Raw genomic sequence first — 19,111 nt, 5'->3', positions numbered from 1 at the left:
GGGATGTTGGTCTGTGTTTTTATCTTTTTGTACTGTATTTGTCTGGTTTTGCTGCTAGGGTAATACTAGTGTCACAAAATTGAAAAGTGTTCCCCTCTCTTTTATATTCTGGAAGAGACTGTGTAGAACTGGGGTTAATTCTTCTTTAAAAATTTGGTAGAATTCTCCAATGAATTTATCTGAACCTGGATATTTCTTTTTGGGGGTGTTTTAAAATTATAAATTGAATATTCTTAATAGTTATTGGGCTATTGAAATGATCAATGTCATCTTGGGTGACTTATGGTAGTTTTTGTTTTTTGAGGAATTTGTCTATTTCTTCTAGGTTGTCAAAGTTATGTATATGGAGTTGTTCATAGTATTCCCTTATTGTGCTTTTTTTTTTTTGTCAGCTCTTTTTTTTTTTAACATCTTTATTGGGGTATAATTGCTTTACAATGGTGTATTAGTTTCTGCTTTATAACAAACTTATTGTGCTTTTGATGTCTGGTCTGCAGCAACTGCAGTGACAGTCTCTCATTTTGAATACTGATAATTTGTCTTTTTTTTTCTTTGTCATTATTGCTAGAGGTTTGCCAGCTTTTGGTTCTTTTAATATTCTTTAATGTTTTCAATAGCACTGACATGTTCTTATCTTAATGATTTACTTCCTTCTACTTGGTTTGGATTTATTTTGCTTTTCTTTTCCTAGTTTCTTTAGGTGAGAGCTTAGACTATTGATTTGATACTTTTCTTCTTTTTAAATATAAGCATTAGTGTTATGAATTCCCCTCTGAGCACTGCTTTAGCTACATCTCATACATTTTGGTATGTTGCATTTTCATCTTTTTTCAGTTCAATGTAATTTTATTTCCCTTGAGATGCCCTTTCTGGTCCTTTGATTATGCAGAAGTATGTTGTTTAGTTTCCAAGTGCTTGAATATTTTTCTGTTTATCCCTTTATTTATTTATCCCTTATGGTTGGAGAACACACTATTTGCGATTTAGTTTTTAGAAGGTTAACTATGATATCTCTTGACCTGAATTCCTTTGGGTTTATCCTGTTTGAGTTTAGCTCAGCTTCTTGAATCTGTAGCTGTATGTTACTGACAAATTTGGGAAGTTTTCAGGCATCATCTCTTTGGGTATCTTCTGGTTCCATTTTCTCTTACCTCTCTTCTCCTTTTGGGACTCTGATGGTATAGATGTTATACCATCTATATCTGTTATCTCTTGTTATGGTCCCTCAGGACCATATTCATTTTCTCTCTATTCACATTCTCTCTGCTCCTATCTTGTAGTTACTGTGGTTCCATCTTCATGTTTACTGATTCGTTATTCTTTTCCCTCCATTCTCCTGTTGAGCTCCTCAGCTGAATTTTCTATTTTGGTTATTGTATTTTTTAGTTCTAAAATTTACATTTGGTTCTTTTTATATCTTTTATTTCTTTCCTGAGACTTCTGAAGAGGTAGGGGGGAGGGAGGTCAGTATATATATGACTTTGGTAAAGGCAGTATGTGCAGTCAAGCACACATCTCAGTGGAAGGTTGTTTCTAGTCATGAGGAGCAGATGTCTCTGTTAATGATTTTAGTGCTTTGCTAGGCATGAGAAGATTCAAGAAACTGGATTCATAACAGTTTTTCCTGAAAATATCTATCTGAAGGCCTCTTCTGCCAGTTTTTCCCAGAGCACGGAGTGCCTCATTCCTGATCTCTGCCCTGAACTCCTTTAAGGGCATGTTAAAGGTCAGTGACTGTAGTGGTTAGTGACCTAATCCTTGTACACCTGGATGGCGAGTGACATTCTGTAGTTGGCAACAAGATTGTTGGTAGAAATATTGCTGTTGAAAGCACTGCTGGTGAGAACATATTTAAGATAGTTTAAAAGTCCGTGACTGTCAAGTGCAATGTTTCTGGCTTCCTCAGGGATATTTTCTTTCACTTCATTTTGTTCCTTCGAGTGGGCCATACTTTCTTGTTTCTTTGTACGTTTTGTGATTTTTTTTTAAACTAGCTATTTAAATATTATAATGTAGTAACACTAGAAATCAGATTCTCCACTTTTCCCAGGGTTTGCTGCTTTTTTGATTATCGAAAGCTGTAATAATCCATTTGTTTAATGATTTTTACTATTTTCAGAGATTGTATTCCTTGTGTGTTTTGGTTACTGAAGTCTGTTCTTAGCTTGTGTTCAGCTACTGTTTTGAACAGATTCCTTGAATGCCAGGAGCTAAAACAATAAACAAAACCTCCCACCTCTCCCAGTCTTTGCAGGTTGGTTCTGTGCTAGAGTGCTCCTTTAACACCTAGCCAGGCTTGCACTGAGACTAGGTAAAGGCCCAAGAAAAAAACTTAGGCTTTTCTCAGATGTTTTGGAGCATGCATCTTGCACTGGGCATGCACAAGGCTTTCTGAAGTTCTTCATATTAGTCTACTTTTGAATGCCCTACTTTCCCAAAGAAACTCCTGTTTTTCCTCCTAGGCCTCAGGTTATCTATCTATGTCTCAGCTGTAATCTTTTGCTGCAGTGTGTCCATTTTAGAATGTTTTTGAGTAATTCCCCTACTTTCCAGGCCTGAGTGAGTTCTGATTTAGATGAAACAGAGGCTAGTGCCTTGTGTCAGCCCTTCAGATAGCTCCTGACAGGTTAGAACAGATATACACAGTAATTGAAGGGTCAGGTTGGCTTGCTCCCACCTCAACCAGGGGTTAAGATCTCACACTGGAAATGCAAGACTTCCATGTCCCAGACTGCTGCTGAGCCAGGGAGGGGGTCGGCCAAGGGCAAGTAAAAGCACCACAAAGTTCTCCTACCATTTAAAGTTGTTTTTTCTTGATTTAGCATTTGCTTGCCTGCTGTAAACCTTTGTTTTCCAGAGTTCTAACAAAGTTAGTTCCAATAGCTTCTGTTCTTTTTTGATCTGTTGGGGGACAGGAGCTTGGAGGTTCTACTCCACTGTTTTGCTAACATCACACTTCACATTTTAGTTTAGAGTATATTACCCTGATGATTAAAGATGTTCTTCTAGAAGTTTTTGTTTTATGTATTACATTTATGTGTTATGATACATTGGACTTGGTTTTTATGTATGGTGCAAAGTATGGATCAAACTTTGATCTTTTGTATATGGATATTCTATTGTTCCAGTACTGTTACAGCAGGCAGGTAGCTAGATATGAGCAGAGAAATGCAGGCAGGGGCCAGGTGGCAGGAAATCATGCATCTTGTAAACAGCGGGGGTCCATGGGCAGACAAAGAAAAGCAGGAACCTCCAGACTGACAGCAGACCACGCATTTTGGGTGATAAGTGTCCTGGAGGCACACAAAGAAAGGTGGATAAAGGTCGAATCTCCTGCTTCTGAATGTAACCTCTTGCTCATTATGCTTTCATTACAAGAAAATTATCCTTGCAGAAAAGAAGTACCCATCATGCACCTACGTCATGACACTTCTGAGCTAAGCTGAATAAGAACAAAAATCCCTCCTCTCCTCAGGAAGTTGGAGCTGGGATGAAAATCTGGGAATACGACCCCCAAACTCCTCCTTCCTCAATGAATATTCCGCCCCTTCATTTGTATGCCCCACATAACCAGCTTGCCAAAGAAACCTCAGGGCACCTCCTCACCTGTCTGCCTGCTCTCCCTCTGAGAGTATATTCTTGCCTAAATAAATCCTTATTTTACTCTCTTAACTGAATTCTTTCCACGGCGAGGCAAGAAACTTAAATTCACTGGGAACAGTACCATTCACTGAAAAAAACTATACTTTCTCTACTGAGAAAATTGAGTGGAAGGTACAGAGATTTCCCATTTGTCCCCCCTTCCCCAATACACGCATATCCTCTCCCATTAACAACACTGCCCACAAGAATGGAACATTTATTACAATAGATGAACCTACACTGACACATCATTATCACTCAGAGCTCGTCGTCTACATTAGGGTTTACTCTTGATATTGTACATTCTATGGGTGTAGACAAATTTATCGTGACATGTATTCACCATTACAGTCATTTCACTGCCCTAAAAATCCTCTTCTTTTTCAAAGTTGGTTTTTCTAGGTTATTTGCATTTCCATTTTAATTTTAAAATCAGCTTGAAAATTTCTACCAAAATGTCTGCTGAGATTTTGACTGGGGTTGGTTCAATCTATAGGTCAATTAAGGGAGAATTTATATGTTAACAATATTGAGTATTTCTGACTCATAGATATGGCATATCTCTTCATATACTTATATTGCCCTTAATTTCTCTCAGCAATGTTTTGCAGATTCTAGTGTACAGATCTATACGTCTTTTGTCAGATTGATTCCTATGTTTCATATTTTCGATGCTATTGTAAATAGTGTTGATTTTATAATCTCAATTTTCAATAAGATTCAATAAATCTCAATAAGTTGTTAGTTGCTAATATATAGAAATAGACATAACTTCTATGTATTGATCTTGTATCTTAAAATTTTGCTAAATTCACTTTATCAATTCTAGTAATTTTCTTGTAGATTCCATATGATTTGTTACAAAAATAATTAGGTGATCTGAAAATGAAGGCATTTTCACTTCTTCATTTATAATTTCTTTCTTCCTTTCTCCTCTCTCTCTTTCTCTCTCTCTCTTCTTTGTTTTTTGGTCTTATTGCACTGGCAGTATATTTTATTTTAACTGAAAGGACAGACCTAACTGTATCCTATGAGAATAAAACATGGATACGCATCCATGTTGGGATTCCAAAGGATACAAAAAAAGAGCCACAGAATAAATATGGTGCATCCTCTAAGAATATCAAAATTGGTGGGAAGAGGGGATTTGGATTTTTACTTTTTAAAGCACTTGTAACTTGCATGTATAATCAAAACCAGGAAAATCTTCTTTTTCAATGTTAATAAATCTTGGGAGAAATGAATTCTTGTCTTGTAAATATCTAGAATCAGACTACTTCCCGCTCTCTGCCACTTCTCATAGTCATCTCCTACTTGGAGTATTTCACTCGTCTCCCAACTGGTCTCCTTGTTTCCATTCATTACACTTTAGAGTTTATTTTCGATGACAGTATCCAGAGAAATCCTTTCAAAATGTTATGGAGACCATGTTACCCTCATTAAAATACTTCAGTGGCCTCCCTTTTCACTTACTGTAAAATCCAGTGGCCTTACAATAGTCATTAAAAGGCTATATATGATCTGGCTCCCAAGTAAGGTTTCTGACTATGTCACTTACCACTTTCCCTTTATTAGTTGCTCTGCTTTAGTTACAATAGCCTTATTTTTGTTTCTTGGATATAACATTAACACTTCCATGTCACGGTCTTTGCATTTTCTGTTCCTGTTCCCTGGAATGCTTTTTACTCAGATATCTACATTATTTGCTCTATGATTACACTTACGTTTGTTCATTTACTGCCTCACCTAAGAGGCCATATCTAACCACACAATATGAAACATACCATTCTCCATTTATTTGACGCTGCTTCTTTCTGTTTTCTGTGTTGCGGTATTTGCTCCCTGTCTTGGTTTATTTCTATTTATTTTTTTTATTGTATTTCTCACCACAACTAGATTATAGGTTGTGTGATAGTAGGGATGGTGTTTTGCTTACCGCTGTATCCCTGGTGCTTAGAATAATGCCTGGCATAGAAAGGGTTTCAATATATATTATTTATTTATTTATTTATTTTGAAGTATAGTTAATTTACAGTATTGTGTTAGTTTCAAGTGTATAGCAAAGTGATTCAGTTATACATATATATTAGATAGATAGATACATATTTTTTTTCAGATTCTTTTCCATTGCAGGTTATTACAAGATATTGAGTATAGTTCCCTGTGTGATATGGTAGGTCTTTGTTGTTTACCTATTTTATATGTAGTAGTGTGTATATGTTAATCCCAAACTTCTATTTTATCTCCCCCTCTCCACCTGCTATCCCTTTTGGTAACTATAGGTTTATTTTCTATATCTGTGAGTCTATTTCTGTTTTGTAAATAAGTTCATTTCTATCATTTTTTTAGCTTCCACATGTAAGTGATATCATATGGTATTTGTCTTTCTCTGTCTGAGTTACTTCACTTAGTATGATAATCTCTAGGTCCATCCATGTTGCTGCAAGTGACATTATTTCATTCTTTTTTATGGCTGAGTAATATTCCATTGTGTGTGTGTGTGTGTGTGTGTGTGTGTATACACACACACACATACCACATCTTCTTTATCCATTCATCTGTCAATGAACATTTAGGTTGCTTCCATGTCTTGGCTATTATAAATAGTACTGCTATGAACACTGGGGTGCATGTATATTTTCAAATTAAAGTTTTTATCATTTCTTGATATATGCCCAGGAGTAGGATTGCTGGATCATATGGTAACTCTATTTTTAGTTTTTTAAGGAACTTCCATACTGTTCTCCATAGTGGCTGCTCCAATTTGCATTCCCACCAACAGTGTAGGAGCGATCTTCAATATATATTATTGAATGATGATTCTTTTTGAATGAATAAATTGATTTTACCAGCAATACTGGTATGTAGGGACTGAGATGCTGGCAAGTGATGATCTGGCCATGTGTGATTTCCTAAGGAATGAGTAGATCTGTTTGATACTGTTTAGTGAGCTGGTCAACATAAGAATCAAAATATACTTTAACATATCAGGTTTTCATGCTTCCACAAGTTATACTACAATTAATGTTTGGTCTAAAATCATGGAACCATGTTTACATCCATTCCTTGCCACAGTGAATTATCTAATTCATTTTTGTATGTTTCTTTCTTAACTTACCTTCATGCTTTCAACAATGAACATGAATCAGTGATTAAAACAAGAAATCATGAAACTGATGAATATACTCAAGGTAATAAACAAAATTTAAAAGAACCGCAAACCATCAGATGTATGAAAAGATTTGGCCTCATCTGTGAGACTACTTTAACACAAAGAAGGCTGTAGTTTTTCAACTACAAATAATGAATCAGTAAGAGTAGTCCTAGAATCTTAATATATACACAGTTGCTACTTATATATGGGTTTTATTTTTGTGAAATTACAAACAAATCTAAATATTGCTGCCTTTTCTTTGATAAAAACAATAATTTTATGTGAACGTTGCATTTGCAATGTGCAACATTTATGAAAGAAAATATCAAAAATTTTCTAGCAATTAGGAAGAGAAAATTCTTGGCTAGGAGCAATACAGTTTAAAGTAAAAATAAACAAATGATATCTTGCTTGATGCTTCCTTCAAAATGAGTTTTAGGAATCACCTGGGAGAGTTGAAGTTCATATAATAAGAGAAAATTTGACAAAGCCCTTTTTTTGTAATTATAATTAAATCTCTTTAAAGCAAAAAATATTACACCACCTAAAAAAGATTCCCCTATTTTCTGTTTTTCCACAGTTAATTCTGAAGCTTTGAAGTATTTATATGTGAAAACCAGGAGGACACTCCGCTATTAAACATTTCAATGTTATTTTAATTAAAATGGACATAATATATATTTTTCCTATTCAAAACATTGACTGTAGCTGCTTCTGTACTAAACCATACAAAAACAAATTTTAAAACGTAACTAAACACAAACAAAAATAGTTAAAAGCAAACACAGTTTTGTTCCTTATTTTGAAATATCTTTTTGCTCAAATTTCCTCCATATCCACATTAATCTATTATCTTTTTTGTTGGCAAGGACTTTTGTCTTATTCTCATTTCTGCATACACATTCCTATATATCAACTTCCTTATTCCCCCGTGCCTAGAAGAGTATTTTGCATTTTAATATTTCAGTAGACAGATATTGTGTTTTGAAATCCACAATTATTTGTGGTACATAGATATTTGTGGTACATAGATTTGAGGTATGATGAAGCCAATAAAGGACTGTCTCAGCACGTACAATATATCAATAACCTCATGACAGCTAGATAGATTAAGTCAAATTAATAGCAAAATAGACCATGAAATACTGGTTTTCAAATAGTACTTCATCTTCTCATAAATAGGAACTCCACTATGCAGTGTAGATAATATTTATCACACTTTGAGTTTGCAAATTCAAGTGACATATAGATAAAACTCATGAAAATACCTGGAAGAAAAAACAGAATCATATTGCCTTTTTGGTTACAAAGAACCTGTTTAGAGAACATCAATATAAGTGGTAAAAAGCTATTAGAAATTTTCTTTTGCTGAAGTGATAAAATTTCTACTTTTAAGTTTGAGATATAAAAGTCCAAAGTTCAATTTTCAACAGAAATTAATTTTTCACATTCTGACATCAAGAATACACTTAGTCTTGATATCTATCTGTGGTAAGAGGGAAAGCCACAAGAAAAAGGCAAGCTCTAAAATAATTTAAAAGATGTAGTCTCTCTGATCTCCCAAATACTTGAGAGAACAAAAATGGAAAGAAATACCTCTATGAAAAACCTTGTCATATTTAGAAAAATTACTTCCACTCCATCATTTAGATGCCTTCAGGAACAACTAATAAAAGACTTTTCATGAACTTGATGTTAATTGTTGGCTAAAATAACTAACAGTAAATTCAGTGTCTATCACTCTTTTCCTTAGTAACTGTTTTGGCTCTGCCTCTTTCCATGTGTTGGTTTCAAAGTGAGGTTGTTATTAAAACCATGGAGTCAGTCCCAAGCTTCAGATTAATTCTTGACAATGAAAGAGAATGGACAAAAGTCATTTAAAGGATTATTTCCAGAAGATAAAAGGAATAATTGTCACAGTTTTCCAGAAAACCTTTTATCACATCCCATTGGTCCAAACTGGGTCACATGTCCAGTCTTAAACCAATCACTGATGAAGGAGGGTGAAGTTATTATCAGTTCAGTTGCACCCAATTTAGCAGCTGGAGGTGAGCTTGCCTTCTCCTGGCACAGAGGGGAAGAAAGGAAGAAAAAGCTGATATCTATAGGGAAAAAAAAAAAGGAGCTCTGCCATAGATGAGATAAATGGGAGGAATGGGTGCAATTTCTATTCAATACTTTCAAGTTTTGAGATATAAAAGTCAAACATGATAATATGCACTATAACCATATATATTCTTAATGCCAATCTGTAAAGGAAATGCATCTTTATATTCTTGATGCAAATAGATGAATATATTTTTTTGAGAATTGAGCTTTACTGATAAAGTTTCAATTTATATTTAATATTGGGTTGTGGCCAATAATTTTATTCCCATTATAGACTCAGATTGCTAGAAAGGTCACAAAATTTTCTATTATTCCAAACAAAAAGAAAAGATGGCTAAAAACATAAGCTAGCCTGTAAAATAATTAATTGAAATGTTATTCTTTATTTTTTGTGTTATTTATATGTAATGAAGTTCAAAACAGCCCCCAAAGATTAAATATATATTCATTTGGGTCCATTCCTAACACAGCTCTATTTAGCATTGAAGATTAACATCTTTCATCCTGTAGATTCTATTTTTCTCAGTTCCAAATCCATTAATAAATCAGAAGCGCATCTTTTTGAGAACGTGAAAGTTGGAATATTAGATGAATGCTCTATGTAAAGTATATGGTATATTTGGACTCACTTGCCGTAGTGGTTGGAAACATATTTAGGCCTATAAACTCCAACTTCCCCACCTCCATCTCAACACACCATACACTTTGCCATTTGTTCTGAAGAAATCAACAGGTCTTCTTGCCATGTGTTTCCAGTTAAGGATAAAAAGAAGGTGGTTTGCAATGGGATATACGATGTAAACTTGCCCTCTTGTGCTTTCTTTGCCCAGCTGACAATTCCATGTTCTACTATTGTATAACAAAGAAAAAAATAGGGAATTGTAACTAGTTTTTTTTTAAAGTGCTTCTTTAATTTAAAAAAAATTTCTACAGTGCTAATTCTACTAGAGCTTTTGGCTATAGGTGATCTCAGACTTCTCTTGATGCTAATACTTGCAACAGATTTTTTGCTAATTTGTTCCTACCACTTAGTGTTTGAGGGGCAGCAGTCATTGGTTATGCAAAGGCAGAGGAAGAATGCCTAGGGAGAGTAGGGAAACTAAGAAAGAGTGCACTGCTTATGACTGATTTATTTCTGTTTTTCAGTATCACATTTTTAAAGTTAATTATTGATTTCCATTTTTTTAAAGGACAAGTAAGTTGGGGCTATTACTCTAGTGCTAGAAGGAGAAGAAATGCTCTACGTGGCTCTTAGAGTACTGTACTCCAGCCTCATACTCCACCTCCATCATATTTGTTAAAGCCACACTGTTCCTGTTCCTGGTGGTTATTCTTTTTCTGTAATGGTCTGTGATTTCTGCTCTAAGTCCTATCAAATTGCTCAGGGCTCTGTCTGCCTAGCCTTTGCCTGGGCTCTTCTTCCTGGGATATGGTACCTCATTCCTAAGTCATACCTCATTCCTAAGTCATAGTGACTGTGTTAACAAACTGTGGTCTTGCCTTACCTTGGATAGATAAATAGCATTTCAGTTTCCAGGAATCAAACTCTGTCACCATGCTTGCAGTACCCTAAAATGCTTTTTTATGCTCCTACCAATTATAGGAAAATTTTTGGATACAGGCATCATTAAGAAGTTCAAAATTTCCTTCATAAGTCTCATTCGGCTCTAAAAATTCCATTTTTTTGTCCAAACTACAAATATGATCTTACTAGTATATTTACATCCTACAGGAGATTTAATATTACTTTCGATTTGGTGTATTAGTTAACAGATTACCAGCTACTATGCAAATAAACCCTAAAATTTAGTAGTTTATCATTCTAGAAGTTTATTTCTTTCTCATGTTATATCCCAAAACACGTGTTCAGTGGGCAGCCTTACATGAAGCAATTCAAAAAAACAGGCTCCTTTCATTTTATTTTACTGCCATTCATGTATGTTTATGGATACTTCTCTTCTAGCTGGAGGAGAGAGTTCAGAACATCCACCTGTTTCTTATCCTTTTTAGCCTAGATGTGGCACATGTCATTTCTTCTTACATTTTGGGGAAGAATATAGTTCCAGGAGAAATGGAGGCTTGAAAATATAGTTCCTGAAGGGGCAACCTTTTTCCAGAAACCAGTCTATTCTATGAAACGGGAACACAAATTGTTAGAGGACTGGTAGCTACTGGCCAAAAACAGTATGATTAACTAGAGAGATTGTCTTAATAGTCATTCTAGAAAAACACAAACAAATGCTCATCTTGGAAAATAATTCATAACCTGGCAGAAGTAAGATTTGCAGCACTTGGACACTTCAGCTTCTATTTCTTTTATTTATTTAGCAAGTATCTTGTACTGTTCTAAAAAAATAGTGTCTTAGATCCTAAGAGGTTTTATAATAATAAGGTAAGTTTTATTTCAGAAGGGAAAGAATATGCATACTGAGGTTGAACAAACTAGTACATGTAAGGTGGATGGTGATAGCCAAATTTCTCACTCTTTGAAAGGGAAAGCCACAGGCTACAATGAATTATATGGAACTAGACTATTAGAGTTAGAGGCATCAGTATGAACTCATGTTTAACTTAATATAAAGGTACAGATATAGAAGTTGTCCCTTAGTATCCATGAGGGATTTGTTCCTGGAGCCCCCATAGATACCAAAATTTATGAATACTCAAGTCCCTTATATAAAATGGCTGTAGTACAATGAATACAGTCTGCCATCTGTTTGAATCCCTGGATGTGAAACCCGTGTATATGGAGGGCAGACTGTAATTACCGATATGTATGTATATATTTCCTAGCTCAGAGGGCCAAGAAGCAGTGTTAGCACAGTAGTAGTGAGCACACCAAGTACTCAGATTGTGGCGTTCTCTGAAAAAGGGAATCAGGGCTCTTTGGAGAAATGATTGATTCATCAAATACAAGATAAAGCTAGAGCATCTTGTCCTACTAGAAATTAGGGAAGTGCTCAAAAATAAAAGGTGCGGGGGGTGGGTTAGGGGCATGTCAAAGGGACTCAGGAGTCAACGAAAGAGTTGTTAATGACTAGAGCTGGAACAACTTAAGCAATAAAATAAATAATATAGTGTCAGATTGTAAAAGTATAAAATAAGTATCCATGAATAATATTTATATAACTAAATGATCAGATTATAAATAAGTGGTTGAGAAGAGACAAACCTTCCTTATAGAAGACTTTCAAAGAATTTATATGGCTACTTCTAGGACATAGAGCTCAATCTCCTCATTTCTGCTCCTTCCTGAGTACTGGCTGTACTTAGTGACTTGCTTCCTGAGAGTAAAACGTGAAAAGGGGGGAAAGTAACTTTACTTTGAAGAAACATGACAAACTGTAGCTTGGCCAGGTGCAAGATTATCATCATCAGTGATAAGACATATTGATGGTATGTACCCTAGATGTGATGTGAGAATGGCATTTTACCTCTGTGGTTTTCCTTCCCAAAATCAGTATTTCCAAATGAATCATGAGAAAAGCATTAGACAAACTCACTTGAAGAACATTCTACAAAATACCTTAATTCAAGACTGTAAAGGGCTTATAAAATAAGGAAAGAATGAAAAATGGTCACAGACAAGATAAGACTAAGGAGACATGATGACTAAACTTAGTCTGGCATTATGGACTGGTTCCTGGAATAGAAAAAGGACATTAGTGGAAAAACTATTGAAATCTGAATGAAGTGTAGAGCTTAGTTAATAGAAATGAAGCAATGTTGGCTTCTTAGTTGTGATAAATGTACCATGGTAATGTAAGATCTTAACAATAGGAGAAACTGGATGAGGGATATATGGAAACTCTGTACAGTTATTACAACTTTTCTATAATTCTAAAACTACTTTAAAACAAAATTTACTTATACATATCTTAAAAAAATTAAATCTGTATGAATTGACAGACCCCAGTCTGTCATTTTACCTCACAGTGCAATGATCTAGATCAGGGGTCCCCAACCCCTTGGCCACAGACCACTACTGGTCTGTGGCCTGTTAGAAACTGGGCTGCACAGCAGGAGGTGAGCAGCAGTTGAGCTAGCGAAGTTTCATCTGTATTTACAGACGCTCCCCATTGCTCACATTACCACCTGAGCTCTGCCTCCTGTCAAATCAGCAGAGGCATTAGAGTCTCATAGGAGGGCAAACCCTACTGTGAACTGCACATGTTAGGGACCTAAGTTGTGTGCTCCTTACGAGAATCTAATGCCTGATGATCTGAGGTGGAGCTGAGGCAGTGATGCGAGTGCTGGGGAGTGGCTGCAAATACAGATTATCATTAGCAGAGAGGTTTGACTGCACAGAGACCATAATAAATCAGTTGCTTTCAGACTCATATCAAAACCCTATCAGTGAGTGGCAAGTGAAAACAAGCTCAGGGCTCCCACTGATTCTGCATTATGGTGAGTTGTATAATTATTTCATTATATATTACAATGTAATAATAATAGAAATAAAGTGTACAATAAATGTAATGCGCTTGAATCATCCTGAAACCATCCTCACCCCCCACCCCCCGGTCTGTGGAAAAATTGTCTTCCATGAAACTGGTCCCTGGTGCCAAAAAGGTTGGGGACCGCTGATCTAGATGAAATAAAAATTACATCATGTGCAAGTAAATTCCAGAAACTTAATCCATGATGTCTCAAACAGACATTCAGCTGAAATGAACAACAGTTATAGATGCCATGAAGAAAACGAGGGGTGAAAAGAGTAATATACAGCAATTATACCATTCTTTTATAAACTAGAAAAAGAGAGGAACATCCTACCTTATAAAATTTATTGCATGGAGCCATACGTTTAGGGTCTTTCAGATACTCTGATCAGCAAATGAGAAGGATATAGTAATTCATTATGAAGTAAAATTTTAGAATTTCAAGGGCATTCAACCCCACACAAATTATCTATCTATCTATCCATCTCTCAAACAGTGCTTTTAGTATCCCAAGATAAGTTGCACTATTAAATCTGCTGTTAAAGAGACTGGATTATTTCCTGGATCCTCAATATCTTCATTCATTGTGCTCTTTTTATATCCCAGATAACTGCCCTGATTTATCTAGGATATCTTCCTAGAAGAGCCCTTGAACAATTTTGACGATGTAAGTATTTTTTGGAAAAGGACTCAAAATAAGTTTAATAAGATTTATGATGTTTCTTCTAAAAGTTCTGGATAAGAATACTTTAGAGTGAAAAGAATTTAAAACAGAGCATTCTAAGCCTTAGGACGCTGGCTGATCCAATTTAAGACCAGACTCATATTTCAAAAAGACACAGGAAGGACTTTTTCGAGGTCAAAGTCATAGGGAGGGTTTTTTGTAAGAACCTCAGTTTCTGCCATTACAGGACTTGGGAGGCAATTGCTTAGCACACAGATTTTAGAGTCAGGGCTAGAATTGAATCCATTTTCTTCATGTACCATCTATGTGATCTTTGGGCAAATAGGCTTTTTTAATCTCTGATTTTTGCATTTAAAATGGGGAAATGATAGTAATTACTATACCAGGCTAATGAATGAATCAAATGAAATAATTTGGGGGTCATCACAGTGCTTAGTACATAATAAACAATTCAAATATAAAGCCTACAGTTATTAACTGTCCATGATTGCTTTTCCCCAAACTAAAACACTTGGCCTGTTCTTATAATTCCATTATTCTACGTATTAGTAAATGGTGTTACATACAGGTACTACTATCATACCACTCATTCATTGTCTAAGGGGGACCTGGTAGGGGATATAAACTGTCAGGAACTTCTCTATAGCTGATGGCAAAGCTATATCTATCCTGTTAGGGTGTACCTGAAGAGAGTCCACCGATGCTGAACTTTAGAAGCAAACACAGAAAGGAGAGAGGTGATCAGAAGTGCTACAGGGGATATGGACAAAGCACTAGCAGTGTCCTTCCAGTCTTGCAAATAAGTTATCTTCCCTCTTGTCACAGGAAGTGTCCTGGAACACTTTCTATCCTCCACCTTTTGGATTTCAACTCAAATGTCACTGTCTCAGGTAAACTTTGCCTAATTTTTAGTTTGTGGTGATACACATTTAATATTATATCTATTTGCCTAGCGTTTTCTCCTTCTCCCCATTATCCATTGGCATAACCATGCCTACTTTTGCTTATTGTTTTACTTATCTTGGCATACAGCGGGACCTTCAATAAAGGAAAAGTGAGGGCAGGGGAGAAAATGGGAGCCTAAGTGCTTGAGAAGCAGACCCTGGGGGGCATTTAACTTCAAGAAGAATTTCACCACCCTTCCTTGTGATTTGGAGAATTCAGTGCTGAATCAATATGACTCCATTAATTACATGCAGTTTGTAAAGAGAAATTTGATGCCACATATGGTCAGACTGGGTTGTTTTTGCTAATGAGCACAGACGTGTTTAGGAAGTTAAGACAAGCCTATCCCACTAAAGATATTCCATGTTTTCCAAAATTAGTTAAATCCCATCTGAATGAATGCATTTTCAGTTCAATAGCTCACGCCTTCATTCAGCAAGTCTTCATTATTATTATGAATGCTGGCTTTGTGCTGAGCCGTGGAGGTGTGGAAGTTACTGGGGTTACAAAAATATGAGGAAGATATATATTGACTTTTATCATATGTAATCAATTGGAAAAGATATTAAACAAATGAGGACACATATTTACTTCAGAATAGTTGATAAATGATTTGAAGGTAAAGTATGGCCATAAATGATATTAGTAGATAAAATGATATTAATATACAGTTTATATGTTATATACAAAACTTACAGCTAGGATATATAATTTTGGGTTTACTATACAGATGAGAATAGTTGAAATTTTCATTCTCTGATACATTTTGCTGATATATGTCTTTGGAGAAACCAGAATACCTTTATCTACTTTAATATGTAATATACTTCATTCTCATTCCAAATAATTATTATTGTTGTGGTATGCCATCATTTTGTATTGATTTTAGGTGTCATTTCAATGCTAAACCTATTTTCCCAAGTAAATCTGTAATGCTCATGTTTTGTGAACAACTTACATTCTTTTGCAAGTAAGGAAAAATATCAGAACACCTTACTCTGTTGTGAGAGAAGAAGGTAAATAAAATTCCAAAATGAAAACAGTTCAAAGAAATAATAAAATTCCATAAGGAAGCCAAGTATATATAAGACATTATAGAAATCAAACAATGAATGTTTAATGAACAATTACTACTGGTAATGTTGTCTAAATAATCAAGTAGATTAAAAGAGTTCATGTAAGACATGATTCCTGACTTTAGTGTGCATTCCAACAGTTGAAGAGATGACATAATTGCATCACCAACAAAAACATGATGATAGCTGTCATTTATTGAGCATTTGTTGTTTTAAGTACTGTACTTTACATGCATTTCTCTTATTTACTTCAAATAAAACCAGTGAGTTAGGAACTATTATTATCTAGATTTTACATCTGATTATAGAGATTAGATCCTGAAACCTGGTTTAGAGAACCTGACAAGAACTAGTTTGAGGAAGATGGCATTTTACAAAGAAAGGATTATGGAAAATGTTTCTATATCATTTCAGAAAATTGAACAATACACAATATACAAATACCTAATACATAAAATTCTAGATGGATTAAATCTCTTAAGGATTTTAATATATTAATTGTTTTGAGAAACTGACAAAAAAATGTAATACTGTGAAAAATAGGCTACTTTTAAAAGATAATGCAAACAAAGCCCATAAGTAATCAGCAAATTGGACTACAAATTCTTTTTTATTTCTGAATGACAAAACACCCTGAGTGTAAAATTAAAATATAAATGACAGAGTAGAATTTGTAGGTCACCGTGTATGATCAGGCCATTCAAGATGGTGCTCTCTTGCTCTCTGTACCTCCCCTGGTTTACCAGTCCCTGCTTCACTCACATGACTATCCGATCCTCTTAATTATAAAGCTTAATCAGCAACTGCCAGCATGCTTGCTCACTGCCCCAGCTAGTGATTATTCTAATCCTTAGGCCAGAACGGCTTCACCTGTTAGTTTATTAGAGGGAAACATCTGCCCTCCATGATGGTAATTAACCAGAGGGGCTTTGAGGGACGTTCCCCGGCGGCCGGTTTCCCTGGTAACTGAAGTAACCTGACATCAACTACCCCTATAAATGGTAGCCTGCTTCTCCCTGGAGTAGTGAAGAGTGCTGCCATGTTTCCGTATACGGTCAGGTTTCACTCCAGGACCTTCGCTTCGGACGGGTAAGATTCCCCTATCCAGTAAACCACTGACATCTATGGCACTGTCTTTGGGCTTTTTGGTCTCGAGGCTGGGCAACTACAAGTCTTGCAGGCCTGCGGCGTGCAGCCCAACACAGAGGAAGCCAGTGTTCCCGCTGCCATGTCTAGAAAACTGAGATAAATTTAACAGTAGTGTTTAAAACATATAGGATAGCTGTGAAAACAAAGAAGACTTGAACTAAAGTTTCAGAGAGGAAAGAGCTTGCCTTTGGTGAGATGACAAGAGCCAACTATTTACTTTCTTGGGGGCATTTTCCAATTCTGAGTTTAAACTGCAGATTACCTTAGTTTTTCCTTAGGGACTGTATGAAGGGGAAGATAAGCCGACAGAGATTTTTTTTTTTTTTTTTTTTTTTTGCGGTACGCGGGCCTCTCACTGTTGTGGCTTCTCCGTTGCGGAGCACAGGCTCCGGACGCGCAGGCTTAGCGGCCACGGCTCACGGGCCTAGCCGTTCCGCGGCATGTGGGATCTTCCCAGACCGGGGCACGAACCCATGTCCCCTGTATCGGCAGGCGGACTCTCAACCACTGCGCCACCAGGGAAGCCACTGACAGAGATTTTGAAGAACAGTCTAGTGGTATAATGGATGAGAATCTAGACAGGCCATGGCCTTTCTATGTGGAGCCATAGAGAGGGTAAAACCCGTGGCTGGTTTTACCCACAAAGTATAGCGTGGCATATTTAATTGAAGCTGTATGTAGCAAGAACCTAAAGAGGTATGCTCAAAACCTCTCATACGCAGAACTAAACATCCCACTGCCTTTTAGGTCTGAGGCAACAGACTTCCTAGACTATAAATTAAAAGCTTTTGGTAGGGCACATCAAAGGAATAAGGAAGAGCCAGAAGTACATTAAATCTCCTAAAAATGAACCCTAGCTCCCCACCTTGTTCAATCCCTAATTGAATGGATGGAATCAGCACCTCACCCTATCTGCCCATCAGAACCAAGAGGAAACCCTCTTTGGGGGAAAATAACATCAGCTGAAACCTCTGTAGTTTTTTTTTTCCATGTACAATATTTAATGTAAAATAAAAATCACAAGCTATGCAAATTGACAGAAAAATGTACTTAAAAATCTTGAAGAAACAGGCAATAGAGTTAGACTGACAGATGGTGCATACATTGGACTTAGCAGGACAAAGACATTAAAACAACTATTATAAATGTTAATTAAAATAGATTAATATATGGACAAAATGCATTAAAAGATGTTTAACTTACCCAGAGAGTTCAAATCTATTCCAAAAAAGGGCTTTCTGGAACTGAAAATGCAGTATCTGAATTGACTGATTCAACACAGTGCAAGGCAGAATTAATGACCTCAAGACAGGTCAATAGAAAATATACAAGCTAAATCACAGAGAGGGGAAAAAAAGAATGGGAATAAAACTAGTATGGAGTATAAAAGAAATGAGAGGGACATACTCAAATGGGAATGGGAAGCATTCTATAATCTTAGGATTAAGTAACTATACATATATATATATATATATATTTAATTTTGTGATTTTTTCAGAAGCTTTTCTTAGACTTCTCTTCCTCTTAAGTCAACTAGGAAGGCTAGAGGGGTATGAAATTGTCTAACTGAATTGCCCTTCTCCCAGATCAGATAAGTCTCTGGTAAAGTAGTTTCCCCTGAGGTAGGTCTCTTTGATGGATAATGCTGAGCCTATTTCAAAATAGGCCTGTCTGAAGCACGAGTAAAATTGTCTCCAATCTTCACCATAAGAACTGGAGTTTCTTGATGATAAAACCCATGAAAGTGTGAGGGCTCCCCAGGAATTTTTAATCTTTAATCTAGTCCACACTCAGCCTCTAGTATTAGTCAATTATGATTTAAGGGTTCGTACAGGGTCCAGCTGGTAAACTGATCTCAGCTGTGATTCTTTATATTCACCTGTCTCTCCAGCTTTCAAGGCAGCAGTTG

The sequence above is a fragment of the Pseudorca crassidens genome, chromosome 6 (genome assembly GCF_039906515.1).
Source record: "Pseudorca crassidens isolate mPseCra1 chromosome 6, mPseCra1.hap1, whole genome shotgun sequence".
Lineage (NCBI taxonomy): Eukaryota > Metazoa > Chordata > Mammalia > Artiodactyla > Delphinidae > Pseudorca > Pseudorca crassidens.
The sequence above is the reverse complement of the archived record's forward strand: the minus strand, read 5'-3'. Positions refer to the sequence as shown.